This window comes from Elephas maximus, chromosome 20 (genome assembly GCF_024166365.1).
Source record: "Elephas maximus indicus isolate mEleMax1 chromosome 20, mEleMax1 primary haplotype, whole genome shotgun sequence".
NCBI lineage: Eukaryota > Metazoa > Chordata > Mammalia > Proboscidea > Elephantidae > Elephas > Elephas maximus.
The window spans coordinates 26246994-26266571 of NC_064838.1; the positions used below are offsets into that span (position 1 = coordinate 26246994).

A 19578-nucleotide genomic window follows, 5' to 3' on the forward strand; every position below is an offset into this window, starting at 1 on the left:
CTCAAAAGATGGACTGACACAGTGGCTGCAACAATGAGCTGAAACATAGCAATGATTGTGAGGATGGCACAGGACTGGGCAGTGTTTTGTTCTGTTGTACATAGGGTTGCTATGAGTCAAAACTGACTTGATGGCAGCTAACAAGAACAACAATTGCCTACCCTGGAATTCAGTTAAGCCATAACTGTTTCATAATGATTGAGGGAAATTTCATCGTCAAGTTGGTTATAGAATTATAGAACCCTTGACCGTGTGTGTGTGTGTGTGTGTGTTTAAAGCACTGTTTCATTTTAAGAAAGCTAAAGACATTTCCTACTGAGTACATGTATACACTTTAGTGGAACTGTTTGCATTCTCTGCATACTTGTGAATGGATTTCCAAACTGATGGCTGTTATTTGCCTCAAATGTTGGCAGGAAATCTATTCTGGAAATTATTGTGTGTGTAGCTCAATTTAGTAAGTTGTAAATATAATTTTTTCCATCCCCTTATGCTATTATAGTTGCAGTTCCATTCTTCATGGTAATAGCAGAATATTTGATGATCCTGTAAACATACTGATCTTTACCATTTGTTTTAGAGTTCAGCAACTATTTGTTCAGGCGGGTCTTGTCCTTTGCATTCGCAAATGTCCCCGCTCCCCTCTTTGGGGGAAAAAAAAACAAGCTTTGTAATTTACATTTTGTTTTGGATTTGTTTCCCTTCAAAAATATTTAATTGTATAATTAGTTCTTCTGTCTTTAAAGAAAACTAAAATGTGATCATCTTTATGGTTGGCGAAGAGCAATGGAGATGGAAAGAGGCACATTCTCTAGTGTAGTGATGGAAAATAGTGATCCTCCTCCAAGTTGCTGCTGTTTTTTTTAAAAAAAAAATTTAGGTGCTGTCAAATCGATTTTAGACTCATAGCAACCCCATGTGACAGAATAGAACTTCCTCGTAGGGTTTTCTAGGCTGTAATCTTTCAGGAGCAGATCGCCTGGTCTTTCTTTCATGGAGCTGCTGGTGGGTTTGAACCACCAACCTTGTGATTAGCAGCTGAGTGCTTAGCCACTGCACCACCAGGGCTCCTTGGAACTTTGCATACCACAATCAGATTTCTTAACCTATCTTCATACCATCCCTATTGTTTATTCAAGGTTTTCTTTAAATCAACTGTATTACCAGTCTTATTGCGGATATGAAGAAACTTTATATCAAGAATATAAATAGAAGTAAAATTTGCCGTAAGTGAAAACTAAACATATATATATATTTCCATCTGCATAAAATAAATATATAACAAAGTAGAAATTTCACAGAGCTAAAATAATAATGCGTACTATCAGAAGTATGTTTTAGAAAACTGTGATCTAGCTTATACTCCTATTTTTTAGGGTTAAATTGCTGTTTAGAGTCCTTAGCATGGTTTGCCTCATATACAAGTTGTTTGTGGCCATGGCCAAATTTTCTGCTTTAAAGTAGCAGATTGTGAACTCCCCAGGCCTCCAGACTTTTTCTTTACCCCCACACCCATTACACTGTGCAGTTATATGCCATATATTTGATAAGTGCTCATTAAGTTGAGTACTGTGTCACCAGCAGTGAAGCCCGGTGCAGCTTACGGGAACCAAGGCAATGACAAAAAAGCCCAAGGAGAGGAACCAGTGAGTATCTGGGGAAAGGTACATAAACGTGTAGAACTTTAGTTATTTCTTTTGTGTAATTTGGATAATACACTGCCTTATGATCCTGAGCAGTTAAAAAAAACACAAAGCCACTGATACAGTTTTTACTGTGTACCAAAGAGAATTATAAGCACTTTTAAACATACATGTATTTAATCTTGAAAAGAACCCTGTGAGGCAGATAATGTCATTACCTTCATTTTATAACTGTGGAAACAAAGTCACAGAGAGGTTAAGTAATTTGCTCAAGATCACACAGCTAAAAAATGGGGATCTGAGCTTTGAAATCTAGATTCTTTACTCTTAACCACCACTCTCTACTACCTTTCTTCTTGAAGTATGTGAAACTATATACATGAAAATACTCAGAATCTACCGTTCTATAGTTACTTTTTGTAATTTATGCTCTATTTTGTTTGTCTTCTATTTGCTGTACAGAAATGTATCTATTTTTTTTTTCCTTTATTGGTAATACTCAGATGGCATGTACCCACAGGACATCAAATTCTAAATGTCCAATGTAGTTTTTTTTTTTTTAATAATTTTTATTGTGCTTTAAGTGGAAGTTTACAAATCAAGTCAGTCTCTCACACAAAAACCCATATACACCTTACTCCCAATTCCTCTCCCCGTAATGACACAGTCTGCTCTCTCCCTCCACTCTCTCTTTTTGCCAGCTTCTAACCCCCTCCACCCTCTCATCTCCCCTCCAGGCAAGAGATGCCAACATAGTCTCAAGTGTCCTCCTAATCCAAGAAGCTCACTCCTCACCAGCATCCCTCTCCAACCCGTTGTCCAGTCCAATCCATGTCTGAAGAGTTGGCTTTGGGAATGGTTCCTGTCCTGGGTCAACAGAAGGTCTGGGGGCCATGACCACTGGGGTCCTTCCAGTCTCAGACCGTTAAGTCTGGTCTTATGAGAATTTGGGGTCTGCGTACCTCTGCTCTCCTGCTCCCTCAGGGGTTCTCTGTTGTGTTCCCTGTCAGGGCAGTCATTGGTTGTAGCCGGGCACCATCTAGTTCCTCTGGTCTCAGGATGATGTAGTTGCTGGTTCATGTGGCCCTTTCTGTCTCTTTGGCTCGTAATCACCTTGTGTCCTTGATGTTCTTCATTCTCCTTTGATTCAGGTGGGTTGAGACCAATTAACGCATCTTAGATGGCTGCCTGCTAGCGTTTAAGACGCCAGATGCCACTCTTCAAAGTAGGATACAGAAGGTTTTCTTAATAGATTTTATTATGCCAATTGACTTAGATGTCCCCTGAAACCATGGTCCCCAGACCCCTGCCACGCTAGTCTTTGAAGCGTTCAGTTTATTCAGGAAACTTCTTTGCTTTTGGTTTAGTCCAAAAGTCCTCTGTACTCTGTGCTGTCTTTCCCTTCACCTAAAGTACTATCTAATTAGTGAGTACCCCTCTCCCACCCTCCCCCCATCCCTCCTCTCGTAAACACAAAGGAATGTTTTCTTCTCAGTTTAAACTATTTCTCAAGTTCTTATAATTGTGGTCTTATACGATATTTGTCCTTTTGCAACTGAATAATTTCACTCAGCATAATGCCTTCCAGGTTCCTCCATGTTATTAAATGTTTCACAGATTCCTCACTGTTCCTTATCGATGAGTAGTATTCCATTGTGTGAATATACCATAATTTATCCATTCATCCATTGATGAGCACCTTGGTTGCTTCCATGTTTTTGCTATTGGAAACAGTGCTGCAATAAACATGGGTGTGCATATATCTGTTCGTGTAAAGGCTCTTATTTCTCTAGGATATATTCCAGGGAATGGGATTGCTAGATCATATGGTAGTTCTATTTCTCACGTTTTATGGAAGCGCCAAATAGATTTCCAAAGTGGTTGTACCATTTTACATTCCCATCAGCAGTGTAGAAGTGTTCCACTCTCTCCACAGCCTCTCCAACATTTATTATTTTGTGTTTTTTGGATTAATGCCAGCCTTGTTGGAGTGAGATGAAATCTTATTGCAGTTTCAATCTGCATTTCTCTAATGGCTAATGATCGTGAACATTTTCTCATATATCTGTTACCTCCCTGAATGTCTTCTTTAGTGAAGTGTCTCTTCATATCTTTTGCCCCTTTTTTAATTGGGTTATTTGTCTTTTTGCAGTTGAGTTTTTGCAGTATTATGTAGATTTTAGAGATCAGGCGCTGATCAGAAATGTCATAGCTAAAAACTTTTTCCCAGTCTGTAGGTAATCTTTTTACTCTTTTGGTGAAGTCTTTGGATGAGCATAAGTGTTTGATTTTTAGGAGCTCCCAGTTATCTAGTTTTTCTTTTACATGCTTTATAATGTTTTCTATACTGTTTATGCCATGTATTAGGGCTCCTAACGTTGTCCCTATTTTTTCTTCCATGATCTTTATCATTTTAGATTTTATATTTAGGTCTTTGATCCATTTTGAGTTAATTTTTGTGCATGGAGTGAGGTATGGGTCTTGTTTTCATTTTTTTGCACATGGATATCCAGTTACGCCAACAGCATTTGTTAAAAAGACTGTCTTTTCCCCATATAACTATTTTGGGGCCTTTGTCAAATATCAGCTGTTCATATGTGGATGGATTTATGTCTGGATTCTCAATTCTGTTCCCTTGGTCCATGTATCCGTTGTTGTACCAGTACCAGGCTGTTTTGACTACTGTGGCAGTATAATAGGTTCTAAAATCAGGTAAAGTAAGGCCTCCTACTTTGTTCTTCTTTTTCAGTAATGCCTTATTTATCCAGGGCCTCTTTCCCTTCTATATGAAATTGGTGACTTGTTTCTCCATCTCCTTAAAGAATGTTGTTGGGATTTGGATCGGAATTGAATTAAATGTATAGATTGCTTTTGGTAGCATAGACATTTTTATAATGTTAAGTCTTCCTATCCATGAGCAAGGTATGTTCTTCCACTTATGTAAGTCTCTTTTGGTTTCTTGCAGAAATGTACTGTAGTTTTCTTTGTATAAGTGTTTTACATCTCTGGTGAGATTTATTCCTAAGCATTTTATCTTCTTGGAGGCTACTGTAAATGGCATTGATTTGGTGATTTCCCCTTCGATGTTCTTTTTGTTGGTGTAGAGGAATCCAACTGATTTTTGTATGTTTATCTTGTATCCTGATACTCTGCTGAACTCTTCTATTAGTTTCGGTAGTTTTCTGGACGATTACTTAGGGTTTCCTGTGTATAAGATCATGTCATCTGCAAATAGAGATACTTTTATTCTTCCTTGCCAATCTGGATGCCCTTTATTTGTTTATCTAGCCTAATTGCTCTGGTTAGGACTTCCAGCACAGTGATGAATAAGAGTGGTGATAAAGGGCATCCTTGTCTGGTTTCCAGTCTCAGTGGGAATGTTTTCATGCTCTCTCCATTTAGGGTGATGTTGGCTGTTGGATTTCTATAAATACCCTTTATTATGTTGAGAAATTTTCCTTCTATTCCTATTTTGCTGAGAGTTTTTATCATGAATGGGTGTTGAACTTTGTCAAATGCCTTTTCTGCATCAATTCATAAAATCATGTGATTCTTGTCTTTTGTTTTATTTATGTGGTGGATTACATTGTTTGTCTAATGTTGAACCATCCCTGCATACCTGGTATGAATCCCACTTGGTCATGGTGAATTATTTTTTTGGTATGTTGTTGAATTTTATTGGCTAGAATTTTGTTGAGGATTTTTGCATCTACATTCATAAGGGATATAGGTGTATAATTTTCTTTTCTTGTGTCTTTACCTGGTTTTGGTATCAGGGATATGGTGGCTTCATAGAATGAATTTGATAGTATTCCATCCTTTTCTATGCTCTGAAATACCTTAAGTAGTAGTGGTGTTAACTCTACAGTGAAGCCATCCGGACCAGGGTTTTTTTTGGTTGGGATTTTTTTGATTACCTTTTCAATCTCTTCTTTTGTTATGGGTCTATTTAACTGTTCTACCTCTGTTTGTGTTAGTTTAGGTAGATAGTGTGTTTCTAGGAATTCATCCATTTCTTCTAGGTTTTCAAATTTGTTTGAGTATAGTTTTTCATAGTAATCTGATATTATTCTTTTAATTTCAGTTGGGTCTGTCGTAGTATCGCCCATCTCATTTCTCATTCGGGTTATTTGCTCCCTCTCCTGTTTTTCTTTTGTCAGTTTGGCCAATGGTTTATCAATTTTGTTGAGTTTTTAAAAAAACCAGCTTTTGGTCTTATTAATTCTTTCAATTGTTTTTCTGTTTTCTATTTCATTTAGTTCAGCTCTAATTTTTATTATTTTTCTTCTGGCGCCTGTGGGTTTCTTTTGTTGCTCTCTTTCTATTTGTTCAAGTTGTAGGGATAGTTCTTTGATTTTGGCCCTTTCTTCTTTTTGGATGTGTGCATTTATTGATATAAATTGGTCTCTGAGGACCGCTTTTGCTGTGTCCCAAAGGTTCTGATAGGAAGTGTTTTCATTCTCATTGGATTCTATGAATTTCTTTATTTCATCCTTAATGTCTTCTATAATCCACTCTTTTTTGAGCAGGGTATCGTTCAATTTCCAAGTGTTTGATTTCTTTTCCCTGCTTTTCCTGTTATTGATGTCCACACCTATGGCCTTATGGTCAGAGAAGATGCTTTGTAATATTTCAGTGTTTTGGATTCTGCTAAGGCTTGCTTTATGACCTAATATGTGGTCTATTCTAGAGAATGTTCCATGTGCACTAGAAAAGAAAGTATAGTTGGTTGCTGTTGGGTGGAGTGTTCTGTATGTATCTACCAGGTCAAGTTGGTTGACTGTGGCATTTAGATCTTCCGTGTCTTTATGGAGCTTCTTTCTGCATGTCCTGTCCTTCACTGAAAGTGGTGTTGAAGTCTCCTACTATTGTTGTGGAGCTGTCTATCTCACTTTTCAATGCTGATAGAGTTTGTTTTATGTATCTTGCAGCCCTGTCATTGGGTCCTTAAATATTTAATATGGTTATATCTTCTTGGTGTATTGTCCCTTTAGTCATTATATATTGTCCTTCCTTATCCTTTCTGATGGATTTAACTTTAAAGTCTATTTTGTCAGAAATTAATATTGCCACTTCTGCTCTTTTTTGATTGTTGTTTGCTTGATATATTTTTTCCATCCTTTGAGTTTTAGTTTGTTTCTGTCTGTAAGTCTAAGGTGTGTCTCTTATAGGCAGCATATAGATGGATCTTGTTTTTTAATCCATTCTGCCACTTTCTGTCTCTTTATTGGTGCGTTTAGTCTATTTACATTCAGGGTAATTATGGATAGGTATGAATTTAGTGCTATCATTTTGATGTCTTTTTTTGTGTGTTGACAGTTTTTTTTTCCCACTTGATTTTATGTGCTGAGTAGGTTTTCTTTATATATTGCCCTTTCCTCATATCTGTTGTTGTTGATTTTGCTTCTGCTGAGTCTGTATTTTTCCCTTGTATTTTATTTTGATGAGTAGGATAGTTCGTCTCCTTTGTGGTTACCTTATTATTTACCCTTATTTTTCTAAATTTGTAACTAAATTTTATTTCTTTGTATCGCCGTATCTTCCTCTCCATATGGAAGGTGTATGATTACATTTGTTAGTCCCTCTTTATTATTTTAATGTTGTCTTCTTTTATATTATAACATCGCCGTTACCCTGTGTTGGGCTTTTTTTTTTTTTAAATCTTGGTTTTGTTTTGTTTTTTTTTTTTTTGGATTTCCCTGTCTGGGTTGACTTCTGGTTGCTTTGCCCAGTGTTCTAGTTTTGGGTTGATACCTGATATTATTGCTTTTCTAACCAAAGAACTCCCTTTAGTATTTCTTATAGTTTTGGTTTGGTTTTTACGAATTCCCTCAACTTGTGTTTATGTGGAAATGCCTTAATTTCACCTTCATATTTAAGAGACAGTTTTGATGGATATATGATTCTTGGCAGGCAGTTTTTTTCCTTCAATTTTTTAAATATGTCATCCCATTGCCTTCTTGCCTGCATGGCTTCTGCCGAGTAGTCCGAGCTTATTCTTATTGGCTCTCCCTTGTAGGTGACTTTTCTTTTATCCCTCGCTGCTCTTATAATTGTCTCCTTATCTTTGGTTTGGGCAAGCTTGATTATAACATGTCTTGGTGGCTTTCTTTTCAGATCTACCTTATGTGAAGTTCGATGAGCATCTTGGATAGATACCTTCTCATCTTTCAAAATAGCAGGGAATTTTTCTGCCAACAAATCCTCAACAATTTTCTCTGTATTTCCTGCTACCCTCCCTGTTCTGGTGCTCCAGTCACTCATAGGTTATTTCTCTTGGTAGAGTCCCACATGATTCTTAAGGTTTCTTCATTTTTTTTAATTCTTTTATCTGATTTTTCATCAAATATATTAGTGCCAAGTGATTTATCTTCAGGTTCAGAAATTCTAGCATCTCCTTGCTCAATTCTGCTCCTCTGACTTTCTTTTGAGTCATCTAATTCTGTAATTTTATTGTTAGTTTTCTGAATTTCTGATTGCTGTCTGTCTATGGATTTTTCCAGCTTATTAAACTTTTCATTATGTTCCTGAATAATCTTTCTGGGTTCTTCAGTTGCTTTATCTGTGTGTTCCTTGACTTGTTCTGTGTGTTGCCTCATTTCCTTCCTGATGTCTTGAAGGGTTCTGTATATTAAACTTTTGTATTCTGCATCTGGTAATTCCAGGAATGCACTTTCATCTGAAAGATCCCTGGATTCTTTGTTTTGAGAGCCTGTTTAGGTGATCATGGCCTGTTTCTTTATGTGACTTGATATTGACTGTTGTCTCCGAGCCATCTATAAGTTATTGTATTAGTTTATGCATGCTTACTGTGTCATAGCTGCTTGCTTTGTTTTGTTTTGGTATACCCCTATGGGTTGCTTGAGTGAGCTAGCTTGATTATTTTCACCTTTGGAGCTCTAGTGTCCTGTCCCCAGCTGGCTAGAGGTGTTATCAGGTATATCAGTCTAGGAGTCCATTCAGTTTTCTTGTATGAATTCAGCTCAGGTTTCCATGTAGCTGATATCAAGTGTGTGGTACAGGCTGTGTCCTACAGTCTTAGAGGGGCAGGGGTTATTGGCGTATATACTGGTATCTGATTGCAGCAGGAGGTCATGCTCTGGACAAGACAGGGGGCTGAGAACCGACCCCCAAGTGTCTCTGAGGAAAACGCGTCTCTGTTCCCTAGAGCGTGCTGGTGGGTGGGCTCTGCAGAGGGACCATGGGCCCCCAAAGTTTTTGTTGTAAGGACTAGGAGGTACCAGTTATCCCTGGGACCCTGTCGCGGGTGCCTGGGCGACCCAAGTGGAGCGACCAGTCCTTAGGTCCCTGTTGTTGGTAAGTGAGGACCTTGTTTAATAGGCAAAGCAATGTCAAACATCAAGCACCCACCTCTCCACTGCACCACTGAAATGGTTCGAGTTTGTCAACAAAGGCCTATTCTCCCGAAATAGGCCCACACAGGTCCATGCAGAAGGGAAAGGTGCTCAAGGTCCATGGATGGTTTATGCCTGGACCGGAGCTGCTTCTGTCCTGAGCTCCCCCAGTTAATGGATTTAGCAAATTATCTTTTCCCCCCAGTTGGAAATTTTTTCCTTCCCCCAGGCCAGGAGGACGGCTCCAGGTGCTTACCAGGGTCTATCTCAGGCCTGGGGATTCAGCCGCTGAAGGTTGCTTGGTGGTGGGGGGGCGCGTTAAAATATCCGCAAGTACTTTTGCCGAGAGCGCCCTTCTCCTCAGGTTCCAGAGGTGTGAGTGGGCTGTGTGGCTGGCTGCTTCTCCCTGAGGAAACTGTGGCCTAACACCAGGACCAGCCCGCCAGCGCCGCTGCTGCCGCCGTGGCCATAAGCACTCCGGGAGTGGTGCCTAAGGCCCCCCACGATTCAGGTCTGGTAACTCCTCTCCGCCTCTGAATGGTCTCTTCCTTCCCCTGCCCCTCAGTTCATTGTCTAAGCTTGCCTTTGATGCTCAGGGCTCCCGGCTTGTCAGAAATATACTCGTTTCACTTGTTTTTTCGGGTCTTTGTTGTAAAGAGGGCTCTACGGAAGCGTCTATTCTGCCATCTTGGCTCCGCCTCCCCAAGGTAGTTTTATATCAGTATAATGTCACATAATGTGATACATTAAGCTGTTGTTGAACGTCAAGAATAGTAGAATGTAAAGCGACAGTTTGTTATTACAGTGTGCCAATTTTTTTGATAAAGTTTACGTTGGATTAATTACTTTTGTGTGTGGCCTTTCTAGCCATGATCTTGTAACTCCCACCCAGGTGACTGTGTGATAGGGTAATCGTGGCCTACCAAGGGGATTGGTCAACTTTGCCTTAAAAGAGAGCCAATTTCAGCACAGAAAGAGACCAGCAGCAGAGACCCAGCAACTGGAGACTGCAACGTGGCCTTCCTGGCCCACAGAGGGAGAAAGCTGGGTGCATTTGGGCAGAGACTTAGGGCCAGGGAGAGGCATGCCTGCAAGTACAGGTGGGGAGAGGCTATCCTGATGGAAGATCTGTATCCTGAGTGTTCTTGAACCTGAACTGTACCTGTTACTTCCCTAATAAACCCCATAATTGTGACTATGGTCTGTGATCTGTCTGTGGCCCCTGCTGTGAGTTATAAAACCCAGTAGAGAGTGCTATGGGAGGGACAGTTGGTGTCAGAATTGGTAGAGATGGCAGAGACATGAGGTATATCCACCCTCCACCTCATGGGAATCAGCGTTGGGCTTTTTATCTTGGTTCTCCTTTCCCCTTGTGGGGTTTGAGGAAGTCAGACACTGCCCGCACACTGTTCTTACAATGGTCAAACCTGGAAATTCTCTCTTTTTTTTTTTTTTTTTTGCTTTGCAGATTGCCAGAATATTAGTATTTCCTCTGTGGCATCCCAATGGTAAAGACAGAATTGCATTTAACCAAACCTAATAATTTTCCTTGATGGGAAGTTAAGGGGGTACATTGGAATGTTTCAGTTTTTTGTGAATTATTTCCTTTATTCCTGGGATGTAAAGGCAGATGAGGTGGTTTTTCATAGCAGTGGATTTTAGATGTAAACATCTAGTTGTTCAGATTATGAATTGAGTAAATGCTAACAGCAAGTGCCTATGTTTGGAGCAGGATCCTGTGCATTGTAGGAGGTTTAAGCAGCTTCCCTGATCTCTACCACCAAATGCCAGTAGGAACCTCCCCCTCCCCAGTCATAACAACCAAAACTGTCTCTGGACATGGCCAAAAAATCACCCATGGTTTAAAATCACTGATTTAGAGCAATAAAATTTTTGATTCTTTTAAACTGACAAAATCTTTCCACACATTTTAAGGCATTAGATTTTTTGAGGATAGTATCTTATAGGCCATAATGTCAAATATAGTTCCAAGTATATTACAGTAAACAGAATAATTGTGTATTCTCTGGGCTAATATTATCCCTTACAAATATAGTAAAGTCATATTGCTGGCAGAAAGTTTGAGAAATTAAGTATCCTCACCCCATTTTAAGGTTTGTGTGAGAAATCTCTCCAAATTAATGATAGCATTAATATCAGACTAATATAAAATGTTCTGTAGTTTACAGAGTGATTTCAAACTCAGTATTTTAACTTTTCCAGTAGCTCTGATTAGGATTTTGATTTACCCATTTTATTGATTAGAAAATGGCGACTCAAGGAGAGCAACTTTTGTCTACTATTGTTATGGATTGAATTGTGTCCCTCAAAAATGTGTATCATCTTGGTTAGGCCATGATTCCAAGTATTGTGTGATTGTCTACCATTTTGTCATCTGATGTGATTTTCCTATGTGTTGTAAATCCTGCCTCTATGATCTTAATAAGGCAAGATTAGAGGCAGTTGTGGTAATGAAGCAGAACTCAATCTACAAGTTTAGATTGTATCTTGAGTCAGTGTCTTTTGAGATGTGTAAGAGAGAAGCAAGCAGAGAGACAGAGGGCCCTCATTACTACCAAGCAAGAAGAACCAGAAGTGCTCGTGTCCTTTGGATCTGAGATCCCTGCGCTGAAAAGCTGCTAGACCAGAAGATTGATGACAAGGACCTTCCTCTAGAGCTGACAGAGAAGCCTTACCCTGGAGTTGGCACCCTGAATTCAGACTTGTAGCCTCCTAAACAGTGAGAGAATAAACTTCTGTTTGTTAAAGCCCTCCACTTGTGGTGTTTCTGTTATAGCAGCACTGGATAACCAAAACAACTATTTCAAATTAGGGAGATCAGAAAATATGATAATTCTGAATATTTTTAGGTGAGTTTTATTTTTCTAGCCATTTAAAACCCACAAGTTAAGCTTTTGTCTTATGTATACGACTTTTTCTTATTCTTGAGGGCAGTGTCAGAGACTCTTATGCTTGTTTCTTTCTCATGGGATCCTAGTTCTAAGCCCACATCCTGCAGTTCCCTATTTCGATGTCATTGCGGTGTTTATCCTGGGACCTCCTGTAGACTGGTACATCTGTCTCTATCCCCTTAACGAGCCGCCCTAATTATGTTACATCAGGACAACTTGCGAAGCTCAGAATCTCAAGTTGCTAACCCTACAGCTGGAGAACAGCATAAGCCATTCCCATTGCTATTCTCAGTTCCCTCCCTGTCTTAAATAGATTCATAGATCTCTAGGCTCCCAAGCATCCTACAGCCCTGTTTATCTTGTACTCGTGACCCCAGAAATTAGTCTTCCAGAAAATGGCTCTTCAAGCCAGATTCTTCAAGGTAATAGCGTCCTGTGTAGCCTTGATGCAAAATCTCCTACATGGTGTAATACTGTCATCTCAGGGAAAGCCACTGTTCGTTAGCTTAAACTGTCAGCGTTATGTTTCAGTAAAATAAATATACATTTTCCCTACAGTAATGACTTTTTTTCTCTCTTCGTGAAAACTGCAGGGACCCTTGTTATCAAGAGATAATCATATTCTAGCGGTGCCACTTATGGTGCCAGTGAAAGTCCCAAGGATGTGATTATCTCTTAATAACTCTAAAGCCTGTTATGTATTATGTCGTATTGTTCTTTACTTGGAGTGTGTGTGGGGGAAGCCATTAGTGATCTCTGTGGTCGATATTATTTGGTGTGAACATGATAAAGGAATCAAATGTCCATTTGTTTGCTTGTAGCTAGTCAGCACAATTAGAAATGCATCCCACTTCACGTTGAAAAATGCATTTAAATGTAATCTCTTGCTTAAAAATTAGTATTAGTTTAATAACCCTGATGCTAATACTAAATTATGTCAAGCAAAGCTAATGGAAATTCTGGAAATAAACATGGATAATTTAATGTCTACGTGACCTTACCTCCCACAGAAAATTCACGGGTTGGGTTTTAACTACCCGTGAAGGAAGTAAACACACACAAGAATTAGCTGCTGATTCAGTGATAGAAAATGACATCAATAACTTAAGCAAAGTAGAATGGCCACTTATTGAATGATATCTCTTTCCTCTCACCTCATGGTATCCTTTTATGTTGGAATACTGCAATAATAATAAATATCATTTATTCAATACTTGTTACATATCAGATACTTCGCAGGAAGTATCTCATTTGTTCTTTACAAGAATCTAGCAAGGAAGTTAAATATTGATGCTATTTATAGCTGAGGAAGCTGAGACTTGCTTGAATTCATGTAGCACGTAAGGAGTAAAACTTAGGTTCAAATATGACTTCAGAGCCCACGTTTCCCCTCTGATTATTTAAAGGCGTAATGCCCAGGGTGATTAAAACCACTTGTTGTCAAGTTTATTCCAACTCATGGTGACCCATGTGTGTCAGAGTAGAACTGCGTTCCACTGGGTTTTTAATGGCTGATTTTTCAGAAGTAGATTGCCAGGCCTTCTTCCGAGGCACATCTGGGTGGACACAAACCTCCAACCTTTGGGTTAATGACCAAGTGCATTCACTGTTTGCACCATCCAGGGACTCAACATACAACTGTAGAAGACTTGAAATGATGGTGATCATCTATGCATTTATTAAATCTTTTAGAAGAAAATCTGACCCTTATTCCTGGTTGCTATGAGGAGCCCTGGTGGTGCAGTGGTTAACCTTCGCAAAAGGTTGGCAGTTCAAATCCATCAGCTGCTTCTTGGAAACAATGTGGGGTAGTTCTACTCATGGGTTTGGTTTTGGTTGAATCGGAATTGACTCGACGGCAACAGGTTTTTAATCTTGGGTAGTGTGTGTCTGTGAAAGCAGTATAGATACCTGGCTTTTTGAACACTTTCATTAGCATTATTATCATGCTCTTACCTGTTACTTGGGAAAGATTGTTTTTGTCCAGAGTATACAGCCAACACATCTTTTAGTTCTGAGGTACTTGGGAAGGGCCGAGATTGGGACTTTTTTTTCTCCAGAGTAAAATCATCCTTTTTGATCCAGGCCTTATCAGTTGCTGCCTCTTCCTAGTTGCTTTTTAGCTGAGAACCTCTGCAGACATAAGTTTCAGGTTCCTTTGTATTTTAATATAAAACCAAGCCAGTAGTTGTCTAGTCGGTTCTGATTCGTGGCTACCCCGTATGTTTTAGAGTAGTACTGTGCTCCATAGGGTTATCAAGGGCAGCAATCTTTTGGATGCAGATTGCCAGACCTTTCCTCTGAGGTACCTCTGTGTGTACCACCAAACTTTTGGCTAGTAGCTGAGTGCATAACCATTTGAGCTATCTAGCCAGTCATTTTGTGTTCACAGGAACTGAACTGTTCAACATTCCTGGACTCGCTCTTTCTGAGCAAAGGCTAATGCATCTATTAATTGTTAATGTGTTAATTTCCTGTCTATTTTCACACAAGATTTTTCTAAGTTTATAATAAAAATCGTAACTAAAATTTAATCATCTCTTAAAAGCTATAATGATAGCATGGAAAAGATATGAGTGGGAGCATAGAAAATTTAATATATTTTTAGTGATTTTAAAATTATTATTATAATGATAGCTAGTATTTGTGCATATTATGAGCTGGGTACTGTTCTTTGGATGGCTTATCTCATTCAGCCCTCACAACAGCAGCGTAAGGTAGAGATACAATTATTATGCTCATTTTGCATTATTGAACATATTGCTCATTGGACATTATTATGCTCAATATGCATAAGGAAGCTGAGCTTAATAAGTGAAATGAAAGGCCTTTCCTTTCCAGGAAGAGGGTATTAGCCAGTCAAGTATAATTGATGCATAGATTTTTTTCCCTCTGTGTAAAGCAGCACCAGAAGTGAAAGTAGAGTTCTTGTGTCTTCATCCCTTTCAAGGAATGGAATTGGGTGTCTATCTGTCTCATCTGTGTTCATGCTGGCACATCTGAGATGTGACGTTTTAATGAAATCACTTTTGTCTCCTGGTAAGAATGTAGCTATTCAGGCTCCTTTCCAATGAAGAATAAATAATTTCTAGCTATAGTATTGCATTCGGCAAATCTACTACAAAAGACCTCTTTAAAGTGTTAAAAAGCAAAGGTATCACATTGAGGACTAAGGTGTGCCTGACCCAAGCCATAGTATTTTCAGCCACCTCATATGCATGCGAAAGCTGGACAATAAATAAGGAAGACCAAAGGAGAATTGATGTCTTTGAATTATAGTATTGGTGAAGGATATCGAATATACCATGGACTGCCAGAAGAATGAACAAATCTGTCTTGGAAGAAGTATACAGCCAGAGTGCTCCTGAGAAGTGAGGATGGTGACACTTGGTCTCATGTACTTTGAACATTGTGACATCAGGAGTGATCAGACCATGGAGAAAGACATCATGCTTGGTAGAGGCCAGCGAAGAAGAGGAAGACTCTCAATGAGATAGATTGACACAGTGACTGGAATAGTGAGCTCAAACATAGCAACAATTGTGAGGATGACGCAGGCTCAGGCATTGTTTCATTCTGTTGCGCATATGGTCGCTATGAGTTGGAACTGACTTGATGGCACTTAGTAACAACAACAGTTACAAAATTAGAATAATGCTCAGTATAACCCTAGGCATTATTAGAAATTTGATTTTAACAGCATGTCATGAAAATAGACTGTGGAAATAGAAATTAATTTTAAAGCATGTATCTTATTTTAACTTATATTGTAGGTTGAGTTCATTCATTCAGTCAACACACATTTAAGGAGCACTTGTTTTAGACTGGAGTCCTGGTGGCACAGTGGTTAAGAGCTACAGTTGCTAACCAAAAGGTCGGTGGTTTGAATACACCAGCTGCTCCTTGGAAACCCTGTGGGGCAGTTCTACTCTGTCCTATCAGGTTGCTGAGTTGGAATTGACTCAACAATAATGGGTATGATTACGTCTTACCTCTTTTACTCCTTTTGCTCCATTTTCAATCCCCCATTTCTTATGGGGATCAGGCATAAGGATGAATGCTGTCTCAACTCTGGTTGCCTTAGAAGGTCTTTCATTCTGATTCTCTGAACAGACTGGCTTCTGTGACAACAGTTTCACTTTAACATGACTGGAATTCTCAGTGTTGCAATTCAAATCTTTAAAGAGAGAATCTGATTGCATTAATGTGGGTCAAGTGTTAAATGGTGGTTCAATAGCTGTAGCTGACTGGGTGCTGAGTCACATAGTATATAGGGCAGATTTCTTCCAGGAGCCATGAGTAAGGAAGGTCCCCAGGAAGGAACTATTGAATCAGAGGCCTTTTTGGAGAATTCCCAGATTTCCCTCCTTACTTTTCCAAACCTTCCAACCCACTTTCCATAATCTTTGGCATTGTTCTTTGCTCTGTGAAATCTAATTAACCCATCATATGTTAGTCACCCAAGAGATAACTTCTTTTGGCCTACATTTCCTCTGGAAGCAATTCTTAAAATCAGAGGTTTGAATCTTGTGCTAAATACTTTAGATAATGAGCAAAAAATAAACTTCTGAATATACTGATAATATAAAGAACACTCGTTTGGTCCTTACCTTTTGGAGGTTATTGATACTAATCTAAGATTAAAAGTAGTTAAGGTCTGAATATAGGGATGGGTTATTGTACTACACAGAAAGCTATAATATACACTTAAAAAGTGATGTATTTATGGCTGATCAAGAGAATATAATATTTGTATCCTAATCAATTACTACATTTAAATATACTACATTTTTTTAGACATGTATACGCTGTTTTTGAGTGTCTTATCTATATCTATTTATGCATAAAATGATGTTTTCAATTATTAAAAAAGTTACATTTATTTTACTCAGAAGTAAAGATATCCACAGTTGAAACTTGGTTAGCAAATACACGTACATATATGTAGACATGAAGATAGTAATGCAGCTTCTTAGAAAATTATTTTATTGAATCAGAATACCATAAAATATCATAAGCACCTGTAGCCGTTATACTAACAAGAAAAGACTAAAGTGGAAAATTCACTTGCCAAAGGTTATAAGACTAGTAGGAGACAAAGCAAGGAAAGGAACCTGACCTCCTGGCTCCTGCTCTAGGCAGTTCTGTCAAGCTGGAAAATTAAATACCAATTGTATTTACTTCCTATTTTTTCCTAATATAACTTAAAAATGGAAAGATAATAGTTAAGAACCTGCTAAATGAAACCCTGTCTAACTTGAAATATGTACTTATTTGTGTAATGTTGTTTTTTCTTCTAGGAATGATTGACATATAGTAGCTCCATAGCATGTGGCCCCCAGAGCTGCCCTAAAAGGTAAGCTTCCCATAAGGGAAGATTTTTCTTACATGTACTTCACATTTGATTAGCATCCTTAGTTTCTATGGTAACATTGAGACCCTTTCCTGACAAAGTGATACCATGAGATCATTTTTGATGTTTTTCTGAATGTTAAATTTAATGAAGGTTAGTGAAGTCATATAAATTAATGCTTGGTAATAGGAAATTGAAGCCCTTCTCACTTCTCTTTGGAGAGGATACTGGAGGTGGGTTTTCTGAGCTTCAGACTAATTTGGTAATTCAAAAACTTCAGAATTTAGTATCATGGAAAGAGCACCAGGAATAAAGTAAAGGTCGTTGCAATTCTCCCAAGTGATCTTACAGGAGAGGATGTTTTAGCAGTAAGACAGCACAAATATTAAGTTAAGTTGATCATACAAATATCCAGGTCTTAAAGTTCAAGCCTTGTAGGGATAAAGCATGAGCATTGTAACTCACTATTCATAACGTGTGCAAACGATTTTCTTAATGTAAGATACAGATCTCAAAAAGTAAAAATGAAGTCTGCCCTTAAAAGTAAGGTGAGTGATTGTGGGTAAAGAATTTAACTTTATCCAAAGCAATTTAATCTTTGCCCTTGTTTCTTGAGAGATAACTCTAAAGCCTAGTAACTTTCTAAGTAATTGAGGTGCCTTTATTGGTCTCCAGACCACACCTGAAGATTTGTGCTAATGAGTGGTGAGTGGCCGGGCCACAAAGATCACTTAATGGCTTGATGTCAACTTACTTGGGGGAGGCAGCTTGATTCATTAAATTGTGCCTAAGCAGTGAGGCCCCAAACATGTCTGCATAGTGAAGCCAGTGAAGGATCTGGTCACAGAAGCTCCATGAGCTTCCTGGTTGTTGAGACATCAATGCACGTGGGAGGATAGTGTGCCCTTTGGGACATGGAAGCTCTGCATTGGGAACCTGTTAGTCCTGCCCTATGCATCTCTTTGTTTGTATCCTTTCTGCTATAATAAAGCTATAATCATAAGTATAGCACTTTTCTGAGTTCTGTGAGTCATTCTAGCAAATTATGGAACCTGAGGAAATAGTGGAAGCTAGCAGGTCAGGAGGGGGTGGAGAAAGCTGGGGACAGGGTGCTGGGAATCCCTGCGTTTATGGCTAATATCCTGAGGGGATAGAAGGAACTCCCAAATTTTTAGCCAGCAGGTCGGAAGTGAAGGGGCCCAGGAGAGGCCCCAAGCTTGTGGCTGGCACCCTGAAGAGGTAATGGGAAAACCCCAAGTTTGTAGCCAGCAGGTCAGAAGTGAGGCCGTGGTGGGTACTCCCAAACTTGCAACTGACATCTGAAGTCTTAGGTTCACTTGGCTGTCAGGAATACTGTGTCCTTCCTTTAACTTATAAGCTCTGATCTAACCTCTGATGAGGGTCAGAGGAAGAAGTGCTGCAGACAGCTGGTGTCAGAACTGAACAGAGAAGCACAAAGTGGGGATTCTCTGTATCCTCATCATTGGTGTCAGGAAAAACTGGATCTGGTATTGATCATCTCAGTGAAGTTAAAGGTAATTATCAAATACAGGTAGGCATCCCTGGAGGAAGATAATGACAGGGTGAGGAGGTCTCATTTCATTGGTATATACAAAAATAAAACACTGACTTATTTTTTTAATGTAATAATTACCTCATAATGGCCAGTTTTTCCCCAAACATGGTAAAAATTAAATAATCAATACGGAAACTAGTGACATTAGATAAATATTAACGTGTGATTTTAAACCTCAGTGTGTATTTTTTGACTTCCCAATTACAGAAGTAAGGACAAAAAATATTTCACTTTATTTCACAGATGTTTTTTATAAACCAGATTAAGTTTTTTTTTTTTTTTTAATCAATTATCTGCTGCTCTCTGACAAACCATCCCCAAACTCACTGGCTTAAAAAAAAAAAACAAAAAACAGCCATTTGTTATTTCTCCTGAGTCTGTGGGTCAGCTGCTGGAGTCCCCCAGTCTAGAACAGACCCCTCCTGTCTTTGCTGGGTGTGTTCATGTGTCTGGGTTCAGCTTGCCTGTCAGTCAGGGAAAGCCTCTGCTCCTTGTGGTCTGTGATCCCCCACGGGCAGCCCAGCCTTATCGTTATGCCTAGCATTATCCCAGGATATTCTGAGTGTTCTCAAACTTGCCAATAGCTTCTTTTCTGTTTTTGCCTTCTTCAGACTTGGCCGCCTACATTCCATTGCACACAATGCAGTCAGCATGATCTTCCTAAATCACTAATCTGATCGGATTGTCACAGCCAGCACAGAATTTTTCATTGTTCCCTCTTTTCGGTGGATTGATTCTC

At 39.0% G+C, this 19578-nt stretch overlaps 1 protein-coding gene across 2 annotated transcripts in view; it reads left to right on the forward strand.

Moving 5' to 3' along the window:
* CNTN4 (contactin 4) overlaps positions 1–19578 on the forward strand; it is a 1107632-nt gene that overhangs the window by 258027 nt on the left and 830027 nt on the right. For both annotated transcript variants that reach the window (XM_049862392.1, XM_049862391.1), the window contains one exon: positions 17211–17266. The gene's annotated coding sequence lies outside the window, so the exon portion shown is untranslated. The remainder of the gene's footprint in view (positions 1–17210; positions 17267–19578) is intronic.